At 34.8% G+C, this 24441-nt stretch overlaps 1 protein-coding gene across 3 annotated transcripts in view; it reads left to right on the top strand.

The window, feature by feature from the left end:
- ZC3H12C (zinc finger CCCH-type containing 12C) overlaps positions 1-24441 on the top strand; it is a 69810-nt gene that overhangs the window by 5165 nt on the left and 40204 nt on the right. Inside the window, exon 1 of one of the 3 annotated variants that reach the window (XM_082845164.1) lies at positions 15949-15990. The exons of the other annotated variants lie outside the window; for them this stretch is intronic. The gene's annotated coding sequence lies outside the window, so the exon portion shown is untranslated. Of the gene's footprint in view, positions 1-15948; positions 15991-24441 lie in introns of those variants that run through there. 3 annotated transcript variants of the gene reach the window in all.

Here is a 24441-nt window from a genome sequence, read left to right as displayed (position 1 = left end):
TTAATATCTAATTTTAATGCTGACTTTTTTCTACTTATATCTTAAGATATTAAAGTAGGCAGGTTGATTAAGAAGAAGCAAAGAGAAAAGTAAAACCACCTGGAATCTTCTTACCAATAAATAACTTCTGTAAATATTTTGATAAACACTCTCCTATTTTTTATTCCTGTAGTTATACTTTACAGAATTTTTACTTGAGTTTTAAATTTAAAATACAAGCATTTTCTAATTACCCATCTTTAGGCAAAATTATTTGTTTACTCCCCTGTGTTTTCAAAATACTTTAAATCCCTCTATAACATTTGTATATTTGGTGATAGTTAACTGTTTCTTCTTTATTTCTTTTTTGCTTTCTGTGTCTCTGCTCTTCATCTATATAACAAAAAAAAAATACTAGCTAGGGCATAGATTTGTCATAAGGATTAACTGATAATACAAAATACAGTGCCTAGGATCTTCTTTATCTTGTTTGTAGTCTTTAGGCAAGGACTTTGGTTTACACTGTTTTATCCCAAGTCTTCTACAGTGTTTAATACCTAGTAGATACTTCATGGATGTGTTTTTATTGTTAAAGGCCATAGAGTATGTTCTTTAAATGGACCTGCTGATGTGGTAGGGTGAACAAAAGTCAGTAGATGGCTATGAGATGATCGCAGTAATCAGTAGAGCAAATAACACAATTTGTGTACCCAAACATTTTAAAATTAACTTAGTATGATGTGATTTCTTGAGTGGTCACATGCATTTACCCTTATCTACCCCACTTAGCTGGGGAAGGATATTATAAAGGCAAATTTCTAGAAGTTAGTCTTAAAGTCTTTCAAGAACAAAACATTTTAACTATTTTAAATGGAAAAATTTAAATACATGGATTATATTTTTCTACCTTCAAGTAACATGTAGCCTATAACTTCACTTATTATGAAGCATAATAATAGCTAACATTTATGGGGCACTAACTTTATGCCAGGTACAGTATTAAGCACTTTACTTACATTATCTAATTTAGTTTTACAACAATTGTATAAAGTTTATACTGTTGTTTTGCCTATCTTCCAGGTGATAGAACAGGGGTTATCAAGATTTCTTATTTATCCTATCTAAATAACAATGCTTGTTTTGCTTTTTTTAAAAAAAAAAAAAAAGATGGTGAGGACAGCAGAACTCAATGATTTCTGTTGATGTATATTAATGATTTTTGGTCTTCTTTCCTTGCTGTTAGCTGTTCCTTGCTGATGTTTTCACTTCTTCCCTCTAATTTGAAGAAGATAACTGCTATGGACTGTGAAACTGAATGACAACAGCTAATATTATGGCTAACATAAAAGTATTTAGGCAGCAATTAAAGGCCTTTAGGACTCGCAGATTGTCTAGGTTGGAGAACTGAGAAATTGCACTTTCAGAGAGTAGTTGGGGCCTCTAACAATTAAATAGACCTGGGTTTGAATCCCAGCTCTGTCCTTTACTGGCTGTGACCTTAGACAAAACTCAGTTTCTCTTTGATTTCTTGTACTTTGCAAGTTGTTTTTAGTGATTTAAGCTAATGAGTATAAAAAGTGCCTGGCACATAGAAGGCAGTGAATGTTATTATAAAGTGACTTAGCAGTATTCACTGAATTGATTAGACAGAGATTTTGTTTGTTTGTTTTATTTTTCTGTCTACTTATTCACTGGCTCTTAATTGTGTTCTGGGTAATTGGGCTTACCAGATGAAAAATACCTAAAAAATCAAGTTTACTGTTATTGCTTTTAATATGTAAGTTTATATTTTAGATTTTTCAAAGGGCTTTTAAATTTATTACTTCATGTCATTTAGGGTGAAGCTAAAATTAGTTTCTGTTCTTTGTTCTTAGTCATCTACTCATTTCCTATTCAAAATTACATGGGCTTAATTTTATCCTTTATTCTGTGACTTAGTCTGTTTCACATCTTGGCTTTTACTTTATAATTTATTTTTATTATTTTGTATACTTATAGGGAGCAGTTCTCCCATATAATTGAGGCTGCCTCCTCATTGTTGACTTAGATGTTTTTTAAGTCATCGTTTCTTTGAATTGCCCCACTGAGTTGGCGATTTTATGTATTAGATACTTCTTGGAATTTTGCTGTAATTGTAAATGATTAGTACAGATCTAAAATGCTGGAAGTGTGCAATAAATTATCTATTTTGATAAAGTAGGCATTATTTCTATTTTTGCTAAGATAGAAAAATGCCTTAAGTAACATAAAAATTGTGTTCATAACGTTATGTTAAAATTAGCAATATCATGCATAGGAAAAAATAATTTTAAATAGGAGAGATGTTTTCCAAAGTGCATTTCTATTATTTTGACTACTTCGTTTTATCTTTTAAAATTAAATTTTGAGTTAAATATTTTAACATTTATCACATTTTTAAAATAGAGAAAAAGTAAAAGTGATAGTGAAAAATCATATATAATTCTCCCGTAGAGATAACTTAAAGTTTTGGTAATGTTTTCATTTTTTTTTAATCTCCTAGTCAATATAAACACATCCTTTAAAAAATTTGTATGCATATGTAGTTTTGTTTCTTGCTGTTCATTCAATATACGATGTTTTCCTGTATCATTAAATATCCTTTTAAAAGATTATTTTTATTGGGTTTCCCTGGTGGCGCAGTGGTTGAGAGTCCACCTGCCGATGCAGGGGACACGGGTTGGTGCCCTGGTCCGGGAAGATCCCACATGCCGCGGAGCTGCTGGGCCCGTGAGCCATGGCCCCTGGGCCTGCACGTCCGGAGCCTGTGCTCCGCAGCGGTAGAGGCCGCAGCAGTGAGAGGCCCGCATACCACAAAAAAAAAAAAAAGATTATTTTTATTGGCTGAATGCATTCAACACATTCAAATACTGCAATTTAATCAAGCTCATATTGTTGAGTATTTAGAGTATGACCAATATTTTTATTGTTACAGTGAACGTGATAAATGTCCATGTATATAGATCTTTGTACACATTGATGAATATATTTTAAACAAATTCCTAGATGTGATCATGCAAATTGCCCTCTAGAAAAGTTGCACCAATTTATATTCTTAGAAATGCATGTGTATCGCTCTCTGCACCCATCACAGTTTCCCTTCACAGCCTGTCTTTGTTAATTTGATAAACAAGAATGACATAATAGTGCTAAGAAGCTCCTTCAGTAGAGTCAGAGAGATTGAGTTTGAGTTCCTGTTCTGACGCTTGTGTGATCGTGGGCAAATTTCCTATATTTTCCTAAGCCGCAGTTTCTTTGTGAAATTGTGATGATAGTACCTATTATCATGGTAATATCATATAATATCATGGTTGTGGCTATTAACCAATAATGTACATTGAAGTATAAGCCCTTGAGAGATATTAGCTGTCATTATTAATTATGAATGAGATTTCACCTCATTATATTCTATACTTGGTATGCCTATATTTTATACCTTGTAGTGGGTGGTATAAAGGAAAGTTAGTCAATTTTAAATAACCATCTTTTATGTACCATTAGTTATATTGTAGTACTTAGTTCCAATACGTTTTCAGTTGACTGTCTTGATTTTCAGGATACTTAGTTCCAATACTTTTTCAGTTGACTGTCTTGATTTTCAGGATATATTATAAGTGACCCCCAAATAATATAAATTTTAAAAAATATTTCAACTTTTTTTCTTGTCTTATTGCATTGGTTGAAACCATAGAACAGTGATAGTAGGCATTTGAGCTTATTTCTTATTTTACTGGGTCTTTCTCCCTGTTATTTCATTTTTTAAATGCCAATGGCTATTGTTTCCTGACATAGGTGTCCCCTGCTTACATACACATATTCCTGCAAATATCTATAAAAGCTAAATGTGAGAAACTTGAAAATAGATTTATATATTATGGGAGAATTCCTTTAAATTGTTAAATTCCTAAGTATCTTTTAGGCACATCTTCAAAACTATATTTTCAGCATTTGACTCATGTTCTCTTCTTTTTAAATTGAACATACAGTCAGTCAGTTTAAATAAGGCTAAATGTCAGTAAGGCTGAAATTTTGCTGCTTTCAACCCACTTAATGGTTCCATCCTTGTCTAAATGATACAGACTTTGAGACCCACTTTACTTTTCAGCATTGTCTGCTATTACATTATATTTATAAAATACTAGTTAAAGTAAATGAAACAAATTTGCCCCTTGGAATAAAACCCTTATTCAAATAAAATCTTAGGGTCATAGTCCCAGAGCCCTCCTTACTCAGCTTCTGAGGCATCTTTCAGAAAACTCTTTAAAAATGACTACCCCCAAAAAAAGATTCAAATAATTTACAAATCACAAATAGGACAGTGCTACTGAAACTGAAGTTTTCAGGGGCTAGCAGGAAACCCACCCTGTGATATCGTAGGTTTTTGTTAAATAATTTTTGTACCAAAGTCCTGATTTAGCATGTTTTAAAAAATGATTAAGTATAGCAACATATACTGTATGAAGATATGGTATTCACAGATCTAGGTAGTGTCTTTCTATTGTTGGGTTACTAAAATTTGAATCCTGGACTCTCTTCTTTTTTGTACAGTTTTCCATCCATGCAAAACTATATTTTTAAATACCATCTACATGCTAATGACTACCAAATTTTTATCTCCAATACTGACTTCTCTCTTTTACCCAGCTGTCTTGGGACAGCTCTACTTGGATAGCTACTAGTATCTGAAACAAAATTATCTAAAACAGAATTTTTGTCCTTCCAAATCTGTCCCTTTCCAAGTCTTGCCCACTTTAATAAATGTTACTACCATCTTCTCAGCTGCTCACACCATAGATCTAGAAGTTCTTGATTCTTCATGTCTCTTTCATCTTCCACACCCATCCAATGCAAGTCTTTAATCAGTACTTATGATTAAATGAACTGAATTAACAGTGTTCAATATTAGAAAAATCTATTATCATAGAATGAAATCTACTGGTTAAATGTGTATTGTTATAATTTGAATATACTATATAACTTACCGTTCTTATATTTAGAACTTTGTATAAAGTATAAGTAAGATTATACATATATTTGATTAGTTTTGGTGCCATCTTTGTTAGGTTTTGTCATAATTAGGCCAGCCTCATAAACCAGTTGGGATGCTTTCCATGTTCTTAGGTGCCCTAGAATAATCTCAGTAACAAAGGATTTTGCCAGAACACACCTACAGAAAAAATGGGTATAGCATTCTTTGTCAGGAATGGAATAGAGGGTATAAATCTTTAACAAAGTTTTTATTTCTTCCATGGTTATTCACTTACAACCTTTTCTTAAGTCGGCTTCAATTATGGATTCTTATTTATTGGCATAAAGATTTATGCAAAGAAACCCTTCCATTTCATTGAACATTATATTTGTATTGTTAATTTGTAGAGTTCCTCAACCTCTTGGTCACATTTTTAGGAAGTTATTCATTTATTCATTCATTCATATTTAGAACCAGCTCTCCATTATATTAACCATTTCTACATTTTTTTGCTTCCTAATTTACTTATTTATGCTTTTAATTTTATTACTTTGTCTACCTTTATTTTGGCTTGTTTGCTTATTTTAACCTTTCTAATTTAAATGTTTAATTCATTTATTTCTTTTTTCTATTAAATACATTTACACCATTAATTTTTTCATTGAGTATTAATTTGGCCACATCCCATAGGTTATAATTCTATTGTCATCCATTTTTAATGTCCGTAATTTTATTTTTTATTTTTCTTTAACTGCAGGGTTATCTGGAAGAGAGTTTTAATGTATAGATATTGGGAGTTTTAGGGTTTAAAAAAATTTTTGTTATCAGATGCTGACTTCTCATTTTTGTGTCTCATAGTCAGAGTATACTTCCATTCTCTATGTTTGAGTTTTTCCTAAATGCCTTGAAAAAGTTGGTCTGTCTAGTGCAAATGTCCTCTGTATCTTATCTTTGAAGTCAAGAAATCCCTAGTAGGGTTTCCCTGGTGGCGCAGTGGTTGAGAGTGCGCCTGCTGATGCAGGGGACACGGGTTCATGCCCTGGTCTGGGAATATTCCACATGCCGCGGAGCGGCTGGGCCCGTGAGCCATGGCTGCTGAGCCTGCGCGTTCGGAGCCTGTGCTCCGCAACGGCAGAGGCCACAACAGTGAGAGGCCCATGTATGGCAAAAAATAAAAAATTAAAATAAAATAAAAAAAAGAAGTCCCTAGCAATTACTCTGTGAGTACTTCAGATAAGGGCCATTTTAATTGTTGTTGCTGTTGTTGATTAAATACACATATACCCTGGAGTTTAATGCCATCATCATCATTTAAGGCCTGTGGATAAAAGAAGTAAATCTAAAGCTTTAGATTGTCAGGGCTTTTTGTCATCTTTGTGTAAGGATAGGATGGTGTAACTTTCAAAATAAGCTGATCTCTAAGTTTGTTTGAAAAGTATTTGAGTGCCTTAAATGGGGCATCTCTGCCTGCAGATCTCTACATCTCCTTGGCCCTTGTGTGCTCCCTTCTGTGTGTGTTCTAGGATTTCCTGGAGTTGGAAGTTGAGCCAGCAGCTCTGTTTTTCCATGGGCCCCACTATGCTCTTTACCAGTTTATAGTATTTCAGGGTGCATCTTTCAAATACTCTCACCCCCAAAAATGTAAAGCTTTGGAAATAAAAATTAGTTCTTCTTTCCTGGCCTGTTTATGGATGGGATGAATACATTGGCCAAGAGAAATGACAGAATTTTAGAAAATACTCCACATTCTTTAAAATGGACGGTGGACAATTCTAGTGATCCCTATAAGTAAGAAAAACAAAATGCTTTAAATTGCTGCTCCTTTATTTCCCATTAAGTTCTCTTTTTTTCAGTGTTCTTTCAGGTCTTTTGATTATATTAAATAGAGGCTCTGCTAGGTCCTAAGGTCTTTAATCCCTCCCTTTTAAATAAGAACCTCAGTAGGGAATCAGGCAGCTAATGTTTGAAGTCAAATACTGATCCACAAATTAGAAAAATTTTCTGTACTAGGAGAGAGACTAGGTTTAGAGTATAGGTAGTATAAGTGTGATCTGGGGAAAAAAAAACATCAGGAGTTGGCTTATAAGAAAAAAATTCACAAAATTAATTCTGTGAGTTTGGTTGATGTAGAAAATTTTACTGCTAGCCTAGGTGGCGGGGAAGCATGTGCCAGGTTGACAGCTGCAACTTAGCTTCTAGACCATCCCATGCTGGGAGAGCACCTGAGTGAAGATGTGGCAGGTAGAGAAAACACTTTGGAATTCCTGAGTGATAGCCAGAAGCCAGAATGCCAATTTGGCAAGAGTGCTACCAGGTGCTGAGTCTTGGGCCTGAGCATTCCTCAAAATAACACGTAGATCATAAATGTTTATTTCCCACTTTGAGAGCAAATGAGTACTTAAGTCTTATGTGCATTTTAATAGATTGAATACTATTTTATGATAAACACCTAATATAAGCTAATCCAGTTCAACATGGATTTATATTTGATCAAAATCCTGAAATAATTTTCTTCTCAATGTGTGCTAACCTTTTCCACAACTTTTTGTATTATCTCTTAAAAAATAATCAGAATTAGAAGATAAAATAAAACAATCAGTTATTTATTTTAGAAATACTGGGTCTAGGGACTTCCCTGGTGGTCCAGTGGTTAAGACTTTGTGCTTCCACTGCAGGGGGCATGGCTTAATCCCTGGTTGGGAAACTAAGATCCCACATGCCAGCATGGCATGGCCAAAAAAAAAAAAAGAAAAAAATAGAAATACTGGGTCTGAAGACTGATTAATTTGTTTTATTGCTAAATCTTTGCTTTCCAATAAAGTAGCTTTTTGCTTACTAAACCCAAAGGCTTAAGAATCTCTTCCAAGAGTCAGAAATGCGGTAAGTTGGTTCTGTCCTCCCTGCACCCCCTTCTCTCCATGCACACGTGTGCATATGCACACACAAGTGCAGAGGAGGAAAGGTGCCGACAAGGAAGGAGGTCCAGAGACCAGGATTACGCTAAGATTCTTATATTTAAAAATCTTTCATCAATCATTTTATCTAAATAAATAGTCACTTGGTTTAACAAGCCATCCTTAGAGCATCCATTGTACTTACGCCCCTTCCTCAAGAATCTTTCATACTTAAATATTTAATAATTACTTTTATCATATAAACATCACAGTACCCTCAATGATCTTTCTTTTGGAGTTTTGATTTTTGCGGGAAGGGAGACTGGACGGAGCAACTAGGATGGGAGTATCTAGACGGCCAAATGGCAGCATTAAGCCTCTAGGTATCTTGAGAGCTGGGAAAGAAGACTGGAGATGCGTTAGAAAAGGAGGCAGAAGAGCAACAAGAACGCACTTCCTGCTCCTGAACATTGGCAGTTCCCTGCCAGCAGTGCTTGTCCTCGCCTTTCACTCTTCACCCCAGTCAGTCCTGACCCTCTGGGTCTTGTGGAGGCTGGGAAAGGACTGCAGGGTTGAGGGTGGTAGGCTGGTTAATTTTGACCGAGAATTAGAGGCTAAAGTAGAGCCAACATTTGCCTCATTGAACCAACTCTGTTTTCCCAATTCACTGCTATTCCTTCTTTTTTTTCCTCTAAGTTATTGTCCTTTTATTTATTCCCAGTCTTTCATTCATACATAGGTGGGCATACCTTTTTTCTCTCCTGCCCCATTAAATCCATTCTCCTGGTTTAAAGTTCTTAAAAGAAAGAAAAAAAAAACCTTACCCTCCCCACCCACCAAAATATCTTTCTATATCTTATTCCTTTCCTGCCAAACTTATTAAAAGAATACATATGCTGTCATCTCTTCTTCAGCACACACTTACTCCTTAACTGGGAGTTTGTAGCCTGTGTTCTGTGGTTCCCCAAAGGGTCCATGGATAGAATTTGGGCATTCTGTGATGTTGGATGGGAAAAAATTTATGTATTTATATTCATATCCTCTGATTGAAATTTACCATTTCCCTCAATTATGAATGTAAGCAACAAGTCCAATTTTAATAACAGCATATATGACTCTGTCATCCATAGAAATCATAAATGTTTCCCTATCATGTTACAGTTGAAGTAAATACTCTGAAATATCATTTTTACTTTTAACTACTTCAAAATCATGGTAGTTATTAGGTCTGCTGCTATATCTTATTTTAATGTGTTAATAAAAGACATATATTTTACTATATCACATTTTTACATATTTTGATGACTATTTTAATATAATTGGCTTCTTTGTAATGCAGTCTCTGTTTTTGCTTTGTGCATTTAAAAGCATTACTTCGAAAAGAGGTGTATAGCCTTCATTAGACTGAGAAAGGATCTATGGCATAAAAACTTGGTTAGGAGCAGCTGCCTGTTCACCCCACCTGTCTTCATATCTCCAAAACAGCTCCCTCAGTGGTCACTAATCACCTTTACCCAATGTCCTCAGTCATTCTGCAGTGTATCTGTATCATTTGGTGCCATCAGTTATTTTTTGTTACTCCTTCCTCTTTTGTCTTTAGTATCAAATCCTTACTGGACCCATTGGCTCATCTTAGAAAATATCTCATATTTGTTTCTTTTTTTCTGCATAACTTTAGATACCAGTCACCTTTTGCTTAGACCATTATGTATTATAATACCTTCCTAACTTGTCTTTGAGTTTCTTGCCCCCTCAAACCTAATAGAGCTGGAATTACCATCCTAAAATGTAGTTAGAAACATATCATTCACATTCTCAGAAACTTTCAGTGGTTCCCCATTACCTTTCTTTTTTTTAAATCAATAATTCTAATTTTATATTAGTTTTATATTTAATTTTATATTGATTTAATTTATAAATTATTTAATTATTATTTAATTATTATTTAATTTATATATTTTAAATTTATATTAATTTTATATTTAATTTTATATTGATTTAATTACCTTTCTAAAATGTGGGTAGAAATACACTATTCCCTTTTTCAGAAACCTTCAGTAGTTTCCCAATAACAAAGTTGAAACACTAGTATGGCATTCAAGACTTTCCATGAACTAAGTACATCCTAACTTTCTAGCCTCTTCTACAGCAGTATTAATCTCACAGTATTCTGTATATTTTATCATCTTTCACGTCTCTGGCCTTTGATCCTGTTTTCTCAAAAATCCTTTCTTTCCCTACCTTACCCCACTCCCCATCTTGCCCTACCACAGACACATACACCATAGTATATATAGGAATGTGTCATCATCATCATTCTGTTCTCAGCTTATATGTTGCCTCTCAGAACCTTCTCCAATCTGAGCCAATGTCTTTGTCTCTTGTATTCTATGATATATCACTATTAATAGCATTAATTTTGACATGTGCTATATTTTATAGGTATTCATCTATTTGGTTTCTTTAGTAAATTTATATTCCTTAGGGTAGCAACCATATTCATGTTTGTACCCTCTCTCATCTTCTTCACTTAATGTCACTTTCTCATAGTAGGCATTCAAATAAATGTTTCTTGAGTGAATACATTAATTCATTGAATACTGGCTTAACCTCTGATTTAGCTTGATTGGGTGACCATGGACCAGGCTGCTGTTGTCCTGCGTTTCATCAGAGTATTACTTTCAAAATGTATTAGTTGTACACATTTTAAAATAGAATTTGATCACCTAGCTAACATCTGTAAAAATGCCATAAGAACTAAATTACTCTGTATTTAATGATATTACTATCAAGAAAATAGATTCCTAAGTCATAGGATTTTTTTCCATAAAAGATTTGTTAAATAACAATTATTTAAAGGAGAAAATTATTATGGCTTTAATTTTTTGATAGTAACTTACAGATCTTAAGAGAAAGCTAATTCTGAAAAGTATACTGATTTATTACTTTATTAAAAGTTAATGAGATTATGAGAGAGGTGGGAGCCGATGGCTGATCTTTGTCTACAGCCATTTATTTTAAAATAATTTTGCACAGTCCACAATCTATATTGTTAAACTGAAAGAAGTATTTTCTCATTTTCCATAAGAAAAACCTTTGTTTCCTTTCAGGTGCTTGTTATAATTTCTTCTAATTTTACTGCCATTTCTCCCACATCCCTTCACTTCTGCCCATCATCAGATCAATGTATTTCTTCTAAATTACTGATTCCCAGCCATTTTTATACTCATGTTCCTTACTAAGCTTTCTACCATTATCTTCTTTTTTGAATATTTTTTCCTCCAGGTTTATCAAGATATAATTGAGATAAAGCATTGCATATATTTAAGGCGCACAGCATAGAGATTCAACTTACATACATCAAGAAATGCTTATCACAGGGCTTCCCTGGTGGCGCAGTGGTTGAGAGTCCGCCTGCCGATGCAGGGGACACGGGTTCGTGCCCCGGTCCGGGAAGATCCCACATGCCGCGGAGCGGCTGGGCCCGTGAGCCATGGCCGCTGAGCCTACGCGTAATGCTTATCACAGTAAGTTTAGTGAACATCCATTATCTCATATATATACAAAATTTAAATAATAGAAAAAAATATCTTTCCTTGTGATGAGAACTCTTAGCACTTACTCTCTTAACAACTTTCACACATAATGTGCCGCAGTGTTCATTATCTGTATCATGTTGTACATATTACATCCCTAGTACTTATTTCTCTTATAACTGGGAGTCTGTGCCTTTTGACCACCTTCATCCAATTCCCCCTCACCCCACCCCCTGCCTCTAGTAACCACAAATCTGATCTCTTTCTGTTTTTTGTTTGTTTGTTCTTGAAGTATAATTGACCTACAACACAATGTTAGTTCTTGTTATACAACATTGTGATTTGATATTTCTGTACTTTTCAAAACAATCACCAGGGTAAGTCTAGTTATGATGTGTCACCGTACAAAGATACTCATAGTTATTGATACTATTGTCTTCTAATTATCCTTATTAGCCAAAGTATTCCATGACACTTAAATCTTGAGTAGTTTTTCTTACAAAAAAGGATAGGTATGTTTGGCTTTTCCAAACTAAATGTCATTCCCCTTTCCCTCTGAGAAACATTGTTCTAAATTATTTTATTAATTTAACAAAATTCATGTTCTGAGATCAGGAACAAAGGCAGAACTTTAGAATTATATTAATGAGAACATAAAATAATGAAAATCAGGTTTTCTATTGTTTTGTACTGAAATTTCACTTTTAGTATAAACTTTTAAGATAATAATATTTACTATGTGCCAAACACTGTTCTAAGTTATTATATATATTACAACCCTGTGCTGTTGGTGTTGTTATTATCCCCATTTTATGGTTGAAGAAACTGAAACACAGCAGTTGTGTAATTTGTCCAGGATATTTGGATACTTTTTGGGAGAGGGTGTGTTGTGGTGTTGGTTCTTATATCCATAAATTATAAGATCTCTCTCTTGCTCATCCTCTTTTCTTTGGACCCCATGCTGGAGTAAACTCTACCCTAGAACTTATAGTAAGGGGTCAGGTACACGTTTCAGAATACCAGTAAATCAGATATTAGAAATAGTGCTGCCTGTATAGGAACACATGGCCCAGTCTAGTCTAATTCCCTTTGGTACGTGGGGCAATTGGTTTGTCATTGAGAAAAAGTTTGGATGGAATACCATACCCCTTTTCTAACATCAGCAAAATAGTAGTACCCAAATGTGGCAAAGCAAATAAAGAAAATGACAAGCCAGTCTTATGATTATTGATGTAAAAATTCCTAAGGAAATACCAGCATATACAGTATAATCCTCCAAAATGTAATAATGTTTCTATATTAGTAAATCTGTTAATGTAGTTCACAATATTAGTAACTCAAAGAAGAAATTACGATCATCTTAATATATCATTTTAATGCAATACACATTTTTAATTTTTTTCTTAAATCTTTCATGTAGGAGGAAAACATATTTCTATAAGTGACTTTTTAAAGGCTACATATTGTGTGGTGTGTAAATGTATAGTTGTATATAAACTTATAATTACATACAGCTAACACTTACTGAGTGCGTACTGTGTGCCTGGCACTGTTCCAGGTGTCAAGTGTTTTACATGTATTAGCTCATTAAATTTCAAAACAACTATTTATATGTGTGTGTGTGTGTGTGTGTGTGTGTATGTGTATTTTATTTTTTAACAGATGAGGCATGAGGAGGTAAATTTGCCCAACGTGATAGATGTGTATGTTTTATATGTATATGTATGTACAACCTAACCAGCCATCAATATAATGCTTAATAATAAAACACTAGACGCATTCCCATTAATATCAGGAATGACACAAAATAACCATTGTTAACATTACAATGTAATTGACAGAAGTATGAAGCAAGAGATGTAAAAATTGGTAAGGAAGAGTCAATCTGATGATTTTACATTATTATATATGCCTGGAAAACCCAAGAGCCTCAGTGAAACACTAATAGAAACATTGAGTTCACTGAGATACCTAGTTCACTAAAGTTTTATGTACAAGAATAAAAATAATTATTTTTTAGACACCAACAATAACTAGTTAGAAAATATAAGGGAAGAAAAAAACCTCCATTCACAGCAAGAACAAAAGCAAAATATTTTAAGACAAGTTTAAAAAGAAATTTATAAGCCCCCTACAAAGAAATCTAGGAACTAACTGTATTGAAAGAGGAAATTTCAATCAATTATTCTTGATTAAACAATATAGTAAATCAGTAGTGCTTTTTAAGCAAGGATTACTACAACACAATCTCCATCGAACTCCCAACAGCAGCTTTTCTATTAAAACTTGTCAAACTAATTCTTAAGTAGCTGGAAGCATATACATGCAAAAGATTCTTGTATGATTCCCACGCTGTGTAAAGTTTTGAGGTGCGTTGCCCTTCAAAGCTCTGCATGACATGGCTGGTCTTGACCTTGACCTTTCTGACCTCATTTGCTGACTCCTCCCCTTGCTCACCTGCCACCAGACATACTGGCCACCTTGCTGTCCTGTGGACGCTCTCATCTCTGGGCTTTGTACTTAACCCTCCCTCCTCCTGTTACACATTCCTTTCACTTCATTTAGGTATCTGCACAAATACCACCCTATCATAAAGGCCTTCCCTGATTAAAAGTTTCTCTATAGCATTTACCATCACCTGACGTGTATTTACTGTTTACATTCTCTCCCTCTGTGAGTTTGGTGAGAGAAGAGACTTGCTTTGTTCTTGCTGTATCCCCAGCACCTGGCACCTAGGAGGTGCCCGTTTGCTGAATGAAACTGGCATTAAAATTACAGGTAAGATCACTAAGAGTTCTGAAGAGAGGATGAAATTACAGTCAATCTTGTTTTTCTTGAACAGTTTACCCTTGAACATCACAGGCATTAGGGGCACCGACCCTCTGTGCAGTCAGAAATCCGAGTATAACTTCACAGTTGGCCCTCCTTATCCAGGGTTCTGCATCCCCAGATCACCAGCCAAGAATCACATAGTCCTTATGTATCTGTTGAAATAAATCCACATTTAACTGGACCCATGCAGTTCAAACCCACTGTTGTTCAAGGGGCAACTGTAGTTATGTTCTATGAAGTCACTTGCAAATACTGAACAATTGCTTCTAGAGGAAATACGGGATTAGGTTCCTGCAAGCCTCCGGTCAGAACATTTTCATGGACCAATCAATACATAACCTTGTTGTACATGCAGTACTGTTTAGAGACACTTTATTAAATATGTACTGTTGATTCATTAACACTGAACTCACAGCCAACAGCACTGTAACTCGTGCCTGAACAAAGCTTACCTAACACGCATATTTCTCCACAAGGCACATCACAGACTTCTTGCACTTAGATAACACTTCAGCACTAGACTTGGGGGCCATTTAAACAGCAAATTCACCAACAGAAAGCACAAAAATGCAAAAATCATAGCACTAACAAGCCCTTTTTAAGACACTTGTTTCAGCATGAGGGCTTTGTTCAGCCTCCGCTGGAATGCCTGTCTGGCAACTCAAATGTTCCGCCTCTCTGCACATGCACGTTGCCGTGGGGCGACTGTAAAGCACTGCGAGGATTTATTGGGGTTACAAATAAATTTTAGTGAGTAGGCAAATTTGCAAGTACAGAATCCACAGATAACAGGGACCAACTATACATCATTTTTTCAATAAATATTTACTGTGTTTCTGCTATGGGCCATGCTCCCAGAGTTATTTACCACTCAGACATTTATCAAGTCCTAACCTTATGCCAGGCCCTGTGCAAAACTCAAATAATCCAAAGATAGGTTTAACAGTGTTCCGGGGAAGGTTTCATGGCAGAGTTGGGGTTTTAGCTGAATCTTCAATACTAATAGATAAGATTTTAACCCGTGAAACTATGGAGAAAGTTATTTTAGAAGAAAGAATCTTAAACTTGGCTATACATTAGAATCACCCAGACCAATAAATAAATAAATAAATAAATAAACATCTCTAGGGATGAAACTCTTACACCAGTATATTTTAAATCTCCCCAGAGGATTCCAGTGTGCAACCAAATTAAGAGAACCACTGCTTTAAATCCTTGTGTTTGGCTGGAGTGTAGGTTATGTGAAGGGATGTAAAGAACAAATAAATCTGGAAAAGAGATTTTGGCCCAGTTATTGGAATGCTATCATTTAGCACATATTTATTAAGCACCTGCTGTTTGCCAGGCACTCTGCTAGTTGCTGGAGATACAGCAGAAAACAAAACACAAGAATCTCTGGCCTGTTAGAGTTTATAGTTGAATTGTTTTGGCAGCTGTTTAGGATGATTCATAGTCTAGATTTAACTTATAGTATATGATGATTTGCATTTAGAAGGAATCTTATCCTAAATGCTCAGAATTCTAAATTTAATGTCTAAATTACTATATCATCCTCTGATATGAATAGAACTCTGTAAAGAAAAATTGTGTTGTGAACTTCTGTGCTAATTTGACTGAGCGTTTTCTAACACAACCATTCGTTTTGTTAGCCTCTCAAAGTTTTTCAGTTTCTTGCACACTGGGACAATTGTCTAAACCAGTAGAATGAGGACCATTGGAAGTACTAACTCAAGCATTTCATTTTCTCATCTTATAGGAGCTGGTATGTAAGGAACTATTATCTGTCTTGATTATTAGCAAGAATTTATACTTAGATCAAACTTATAATTAACAAACAACTTTTATTGGGTCATAATTTGCTGTATACCATGTTTTATATATTTTTTCTTGAGTTCCTTTACATTTAATGTACCATTACACTGTCTTCTAGACCATTAGCAAGAACAGAGACCTCTAATAATAGAGTCCTCTTTTAATTCTGTCTGATACAATTATTCTTTATAGCCTGAATCTGTCAATTTCACTTAAACTTTTGGTCAAGAAGTTTTGAGTTAGTTTGCTAAATAGAGTTATTTAATACCCGAAGAATAAGACATGCACCGTCCTCAGCTGGTACACTCAGCCTGAGATGAAATGATGTGCACACATGAGCACGTGCAGGTGGGAAGTGAGGGGTGCTGTCAGGAGTGAGAGGTACAGTGCTGTGGCATCAAAAGGAGAGATGGGTTGAGTTCTGACTAGGCTTGGAGAATGATGTTGTAAATCTTATCATTATTGTCAAAGTGCCATTTAACTACCATCCAGCTGTGTTATAATGCGGAGAATGTGTCTTACATATATTTTATATAAAATTACACAGTTTGGGGGCTTCCCTGGTAGCGCAGTGGTTGAGAGTCCGCTTGCCGACGCAGGGGACACGGGTTCGTGCCCCGGTCCGGGAAGATCCCACATGCCACGGAGCGGCTGGGCCTGTGAGCCGTGGCTGCTGAGCCTGCGCGTCCGGAGCCTGTGCTCTGCAACAGGAGAGTCCACAACAGTGAGAGGCCCGCGTACCAAAAAAAAAAAAAAAAAAAATTACATAGGTTTGGTCAGCTTTTCCTCAGTTTCAGTTGTACTTAATATAACTGTGTTTTGTTAACGTGGATGATATCATGTGCTTTATACTTCTTTTAAGATCATCTATGTCCTTTTTTCCTCACGAATTTTCTCTATCCTGCTCTGCCACACATTAGCTGCTTTAGCAACCTAGTACATCAGCATTTTGGATGTCATTTGTATTCTCTGAGCTTTTCTAAAATTTCTCATTCCTTGAGTATTTACAAGTTTTATAGGAATTGAAGATCATCTTTTTAAAAGACTTGCTTGTTTATTTGAACTTTTAAAAATACTAAATGGGGGGAATTTCCTGGCAGTCCACTGGTTAGGACTTGACACTTTCACTGCTGTGCGCCCCCATTTGATCCCTGGTCAGGGAACTTAAATCCTGCAAGCTGCCAAAAAAAAAAAAAAAAAAATACTAAATGGGAAGCTAATCATTAGGAAATATTTGAAAATATAACCCAAATAATGATATGGGTTATATTGTCACTTAAAGTGACTATAGAAAAGTTTCTTTGTTTTTAGACCACTGAGAAGAAATACCATTTTTGTGGATTTCCTATTTGCCTCTGAACCCTGGAGAGAATTGAAAGATATCTGCTCTTAGTGATATGACACTGAAATATTTTTATAATCAAACCCTAAGAATTTTGACTTGAAGAAGCATTATCTTCTTTCTTTGTCACAGAATTGTTTTTTTTTAACTTTATCCCTTTATATGTATTTTTAAAGTGGTCTGTTGAGTTAACTTATGTAAGTCTTTTCATCACCTTTTTTTCCCTTAATAGTTCTTTATATCAAAACTTATTATTATTGAATATTGTTTGAGGGGGTCTTTTTCCTGCCTTAGTTCTGAACCAATTGAGAAATAAACAAAGGAGCCAGGTAGATAGACATCAAAATAGCAGCTCTTTTTTTGATGGAGCTATTGCAGAACATGACTTAAGAGCACAGCATAAAGGATTTAGCAACATTGAACCCCCAAATTAGAAAGATGTAGTCATCCAATCTCAGGCAGTGCTGGAGAGCAAAGCAACTGTGTGCTGTCTGCACCTGGGCAGATCCCAAGAGAAATGTGCAGAGGAAGGGGCTGCACTTTGCTTACACAACTCCTCTTCCCAGACTTACCCCTCAGATAAGTCATCCTCAAGTGAGGCGGAAGAGGCCAGAGCATTACTCCTAGGGATGCCACTCTAGTTAGAAAACTGAAGCCAGAGAAGGAGACTGCAGGAAAAGACCTCTCATCCCTGCCAGGCTTGAGCTCACTCAATTTCACAGCTGCCTTGGATGTTGAAAGCAGCCCCAGTGGCAGAGCCAGGGCTACAGGAACATTGCAAATCACTGCAGGCTCTTTGATAAGCTCACCCTGTCACAAAGAGAAATAAAAACTAGCAGGGAGCATTTTGTTCATATGAATGCCTGCATTCAAATTTGCTGGAGCCTGTTTTTTACTGGTCCTGTTTTTCACTCAGATGTCTTCTAGATAGCAACACACTGCTGGGTACCATAGGCTTTTTTTGCTGTGTGGATTATCAAAGATTAAATGGATCTACCCTCAAGAAGCTTACAGCCTGGTTCATAAATAAGTGCTATATTGTGCAGTACAGACTATTAATGTTATAGAAGTTCAATAAAAACCAGACTGGTCCAAGAAGATTTTTATGGAAAAATAAGCCTTGAGCTGGGCTTAGAACAACAGATATGATCTGGGTAGGTGAGGCTGTGCAAGAGAACACTTGGGTGAAGGGACAGTTGTTTCAGCATCTGTGACTTCACTTTTGCTATTCCTTCACCTTAATTGAAGTAGAAAATAAGAATACAGGGCTAGAGGAGCCCCGGTTGTAAGAATCTTGAAAACAAAGCAGAGGACCAGAGATGTGATCTGCGGAGATTTTTTTTAAACCTAAGCGTGGTGTCATTGAAAATTACTTTGGCAGGGATGTACTTAGGGGGTATTCAAGGAAGGAGATAAATTAAGAAATGAAAGTAATCTAAGCCTAAGGAAATGAAATATATTAAAGCTCTCATGCCCATCTGATTTACTAAATATAATAACTTTCAGAGGTTAGAGTTAGTGCCTGATTGATTTTGCTCCATTCTTTTACACCATGTGTATAAATTAGGTTTTTGGTTGGTTGTTTTTTTAATCAAAAATAATGAGAGCTTTTGGTTAAAAATTTAACCTTTCAATCTTCTGGGGACAAATGGGAAAATTTGATTTAATAATCTTACTTCTATGGAGGTGTTTTAGGATGAAAAGAATTGTAGATTGAAGGAGAATGAATCCATATTAGGAGAAAGGTACTGGGAAAATTTGATTTAATGATCTTACTTCTATGGAGGTGTTTTAGGATGAAAAGAATTGTAGATTGAAGGAGAACAAATCCATATTAGGAGAAAGGTACCGGGAAGGCAGCTTGGATCACTGCTGACAAAGAGAATTGATTCCAACACTAGCATCAAAACCCACGTGTGTCACATTCATACCTCAGCAAACAGTTGAATTTTCAAATGTTAGAAAAGCCCTTGACATTGACAGATATTAGTGTTATCACTAAAACCACACTGTCATAACTGCGCCCTGTGCTCAGTCATTTATTGCAGTGACCCAGACAGCCCAGTACAGCTGTTTGCATTTTCTCTGCAGTGGGAAGTGGACCAGGGCCATGTGACTAAGAAAGGCAGGCAAGGGCCTCTTTTCACCTACAGATGTTTTAATGTGCTTAACATTATCCAATACTAGCAACCAAGATAGTCTAAATACCACAGCAGGATCTGATTAGCTTTTTCAGATCACTGCCTTTATTTGCTGTTTGCAAAAAAGCTTAATCCAGTGCTAGGGATCAGGCTTCCTGCTGAGCTCTCGGGTAGTTTTCTCTCATTCTTTGTGTTCACAGTGGCAGGAATTAGTGAGAAGATTCCTCCTCCTCCTGAATTAAAGCTATAAAGTAGTAACTATAGTAGCAAAGGGGTAAAAAGAAGAAAGAAAGCCCAAGGGAAAGAGGGACTGTCTATTCATACTAAAGAGTGTCTTTTTTATATACAAAAGGGAAAAGATTTTAATGTAAATTCATAAATATTGACCTCGCTATCTCTAGTCAGTACATAACTTAAGTTTTATTAGGTTTTAGTTGTAACTACTTTGCATGAATATGTCATATTTTTCATCTTAATCTTATTTAATCAAACTCAGTTTTACCAGAAGTACATTTACTAACCATACTAGTGGACTTGATTTATCTTTCTTACTTTTTTCAGAGTTGATGATACCTTTTTACTCATGAAATTAAAAAAAAAAGAAATTACTACCACACCAACAAAAAAATAATTTCTAACTTGATTTTTGTGATGTTCATATGCTTACTCAAGACATAAAATTTGAACTCTATGTAATTCACATTATACTTTGCAATAAACTATAATATTAGAAATGCTTTATCTTGATCTTTTGTGGGCTTATGGAATTAGGCTATGGGTGTAACTATTGCAAAAAACATTACTGTAACCCTTGGCAGAAAAAGAATAGTTCTTCCTTTAGAAATTAGTTTGGCATTCAGAATCTACTAATTACATTTAGTTTAAAAATACTTTCACAGATTTTTACATTTTCTAACATTTTTGGAATAACATACTTTCATGGAATATTAAGCTCTTTTTGAGGAAAAATATCTATAGACAAATGGTGATCTACAAATACCATACTTTGTATTTTAGTTTTCTTTCTGGAAACAGCAATAATTTTTAGGCTTTTAGTAGGCATAAGGAATGTTTTTGGTGAGGTAGCTGAAAAATTTTAACCATTTAGAGTAGATTTCTCTCTTATTTTGTAAATAGAGTACCTCTCATTTACATTTGACTGGGCACAATAAGGACATGCCCAAGAGTCCCCACCAATATTAACTTTTTTTCTAAGTATTGTCACATGGTCCTAAATGTGAGTAGCCTCTGTTTTTGTGTGTGAGAAGAGAGACTGATTTAGATTGTTTGAGATTGTTTGGGGTGCTTTAACCAAATTTTATACCTTTAGGGTACTTGATTATATAATGGGAAAGCCCAGGCTCTGCATAAATCAGCCTATCTCAGAAAATTGTATTTTAAGAGGAGCTTTTTCCTTCACTCTTTTAATTTGCACTGGAATGAAAAGGGGAGACACGTGTGTGTGTGTGTGTGTGTGTGTGTTCTACATCACATAAGTAGGTAGTAGAACCACTTTAGATTGCCTTTTTCTTTAGTAAGGAATTAGTCTCACAACACCTGATGGTGTTTAAATTTTGATTGAATTTCCATAATCAGAGGTCACTCAAGATACAATTTATGCAGCTCTCAAAAGCAAGTAGTCCATAACATTATAAATACTGTAGTCTGGAACTTTGAAATAAATCAGGGATGACAAGCTTCCTCACTGACAGAGCTGATTTTTTCTATACTCATATCCTTTAAAAATATTACAATGTTTCTTCTTTGTAAAGTTAACCTGTTCCTGAACTGAAATTTGAGTATTACATCTTACAAATTTTATGAAATATAAATATAACAAATAACGTGTTGTATATTAAAACATAATGAACGATTTTGCTTTTATTTAATTACATGATTAGTATCCATAATAAAATAATTTTACACTGTTATTTGGCATAAATAAAGTGGGTCGTTCTGGTGATTTTAGGTTGAAGTTAAGTAGTTTTGTCTAAATATTAAGTTTAGATGACTCATTTGGCACAAAGTTGGCCAAACTTGTTTTATCTTATGAACTTTAAAAAAATCAGTTCTGTTTGTACGCTTTTAAACCTTTTTCTTTTGCAATCTTATATTCATCATCTCTTTTTTTGTTTGTTTTATTCTCTTGCCACAAATGAACCAATACTTACAAATATTTTATATTTCCCAGTATTTCCAGGGAAGTAGCTTTGCTATAATCTGTCTCATTTCACCAGTAAATCATTTATTAAAGAAAAGGGATTGCTGCAGTAGTTAATTGCTACTTTGACACACCTCCTTTTCTTTATTTCTCAGAAACAAAAAGCTAATAGACTAGAGGATAGCCTTGACTTTTTGGAAACATGCAACTTTTACTACTTTAAAATATAATTGGTTTCTTTGTTTTGTTTAAAACCAAGGAGGAAAAGCTGGTCTGCCCAAGCCAGGTGTTTTCTTGTTGGCAGCCTGCTCCCTCATGGCTCTGCTCTCAAAGAGCAGCTGCCTACTACAGCTTTGTATGGCCTATTGTTGCCGCACACCCCTCGTTAATACACATGCTGCCCGGGGCAGACCCGAGAATGACATCAACTTGCTTATCTTAGAAACCTGCGAACCTGACGCAGGGTGCTGAGGTTGGCTTGCATCTGCCTGGCCGACTAATTGTGAGCTTTCTGGCCTATGATTGGTTGTTATTCCACTCGGTAATAGGTTAAGCAAAGACATTGCCATTCCATCTGTTCACCCATTCATTGTTCTTCTTGCTTGCCTGGAAGCCTGCAGCTAAAATTGTGTTAAGGAGTTACTGCTGAAGCTGCTACAGAAACCAATGTCTTTGTATTTTCCTGCGAACGTGAGTATATGTGCTACTTAATGCCTTGGAAGTTAAACTTTGCTAAGTATTCAGGATATTAATTTGAACTCTGTTAAGGATAGAATGCACCTCAAATGAAAGCCTACAAATTATTACATAGTGCCAAAATACCAGAAAGTTAAATTCTTTCTGTAAAATATGTCTGTGAAGCAGATTTTTTACATTTTTATATTCTGGAGTTATATAAATAATTACAGTTTCATAAACATTCACAAGGCATTAGGCATGCCATGTAATCATTTGTACTTAAAGATAAGTTATAGTGTGTTCTGATATTTTGATAAACAATGAATTTAGATTTTATCTTCTTGTCACATTCTTAGGTTTCTTAAGGTGTCACTGTCAGACCTAGGTGCTGTAAAATGATAGTAAGATTTAATAGATTTTTCCATTGTTTTAAAAATCTAGCTTGGGGAGATGGATTGCTATTAGATGTTTCAGCTTGTTTTAATTATGATGATTAAGTATTCAACTGCTTTGTCAGCAGTTTCAATACTCATGTATAGTTTACAATTTCTTCTCTCCCACCTTTATTTTTTATTTATTTATTTTTTGCTTGCATTAGTTTCAGATATTAGATTGAAGATGTCACTTGGAGAACTGTTGCTTTCAAGAGATCTGTAATGGGGAAGGGAGGAGACAAAGACTTTCATCTATCAGTTGGGAGGAAAAGAAAGCATAAAGGGTTAAAAAGAGGTTTTCATTTCTACCACATGCCCTATTGTGTGAACATATGCATAAGTCTATTGAAAGTTTTCAGAAGATGGGCAGGCCACCAGTTGCTGGTCTCCTGCAGTTCCAGTAGACATCTGTTGCCCCAGAGCATTAACCAATCTGTTCAAAGGGACATCCTTCTTTTGTTAGCTAGAGGGATGCAGACAACAGCACTCACTAAAATACAGTGGTAATTAAATACACAGAGACTACAGCAGTAGGTATTTATTACATATTCATTATTTTATTTTCATTGTTCTCATACTATTACCATTTGGATAACAATCAGAACCCACTTTATGGCATTGTAACTTGATGTTACAAACAAACATTGATTTAACAAGTTTATGGTCTAATATTCTTGATAATATGATGCTTTTTAGAATATAAAAAAAAATTTTACTGGATTTGAGATGAAGGATTATCTAAGTTATCTAATGAGAGCTTTCAGAAAATCTCACTAAATGAGGGAATGTTTGTGTATGCAACAAATTTCTAGTAAATAGCCTTTATATAATAAAATCTGCTTTCAGCTAGTATAAAGCTTTTTGGCAATTAAAATAATTGGTTACACTTTATCATCTATAAATGTCATCTATAGCATGACATTTTAGTTCTTTTTCAACATATAGTATTATTTGATTTTTTACTTATTAGACCTTCAATAAGAAAAATTGTTTTAGTTTCTACAATATTTGGAGGAAATCTAAAGCTCTGTAAGTACAGAAATCTGTTTTCAGACCAATATATGTTTGCTCAGTACCTTTTGTGTTCATGAATATAGTGTAAAGGCCAATTATAATAGGTCTCTGATAACCTAAAAGTTAAGCCGTATTCTTGGAGTTTTTTGATAACTATGGGAATATAAACATTGACCTACTTTGTGTGTGAAACTTTGTCTAGGCTGCTTCATGAAATGAGGAAAATTACTCTTGTTAATAGTTGATTAATTTAAAGATTATATGCGTTTGTATTTCAGTAAATGGCAAAACTTAAAAGTCTAATTTAAAAATTTAAGAAGAAAAGTGTTTTCTCCCTTGCATGTAATAGTAAATTTTGTGTTGTTATTGTAGTCTTTGCTAATCATTTTCAAAGTTATATTGATCATTTTTTTATATTGTTCATTTTTAAGGCACTGAACAAAAATAAAGATCACATACCATTCTTTGTTCTGAGATGTAATAATTCCTTGTTAAGTTTTACACATTACATTAAGTAGTACTGCAGCCTATGAAGATATTTTTGTCAGCTTTTATATCTTAAGACTTTTGTCAGCTTTTAAATTTAATTTTTTGGTTGAATGATTTCAAAATATTGACTTTTTTTTTAGTG

This window comes from Leucopleurus acutus (assembly GCF_964270905.1).
Source record: "Leucopleurus acutus genome assembly, chromosome: 8".
Lineage (NCBI taxonomy): Eukaryota > Metazoa > Chordata > Mammalia > Artiodactyla > Delphinidae > Leucopleurus > Leucopleurus acutus.
This window is presented reverse-complemented; position numbering and strand designations above follow the sequence as displayed.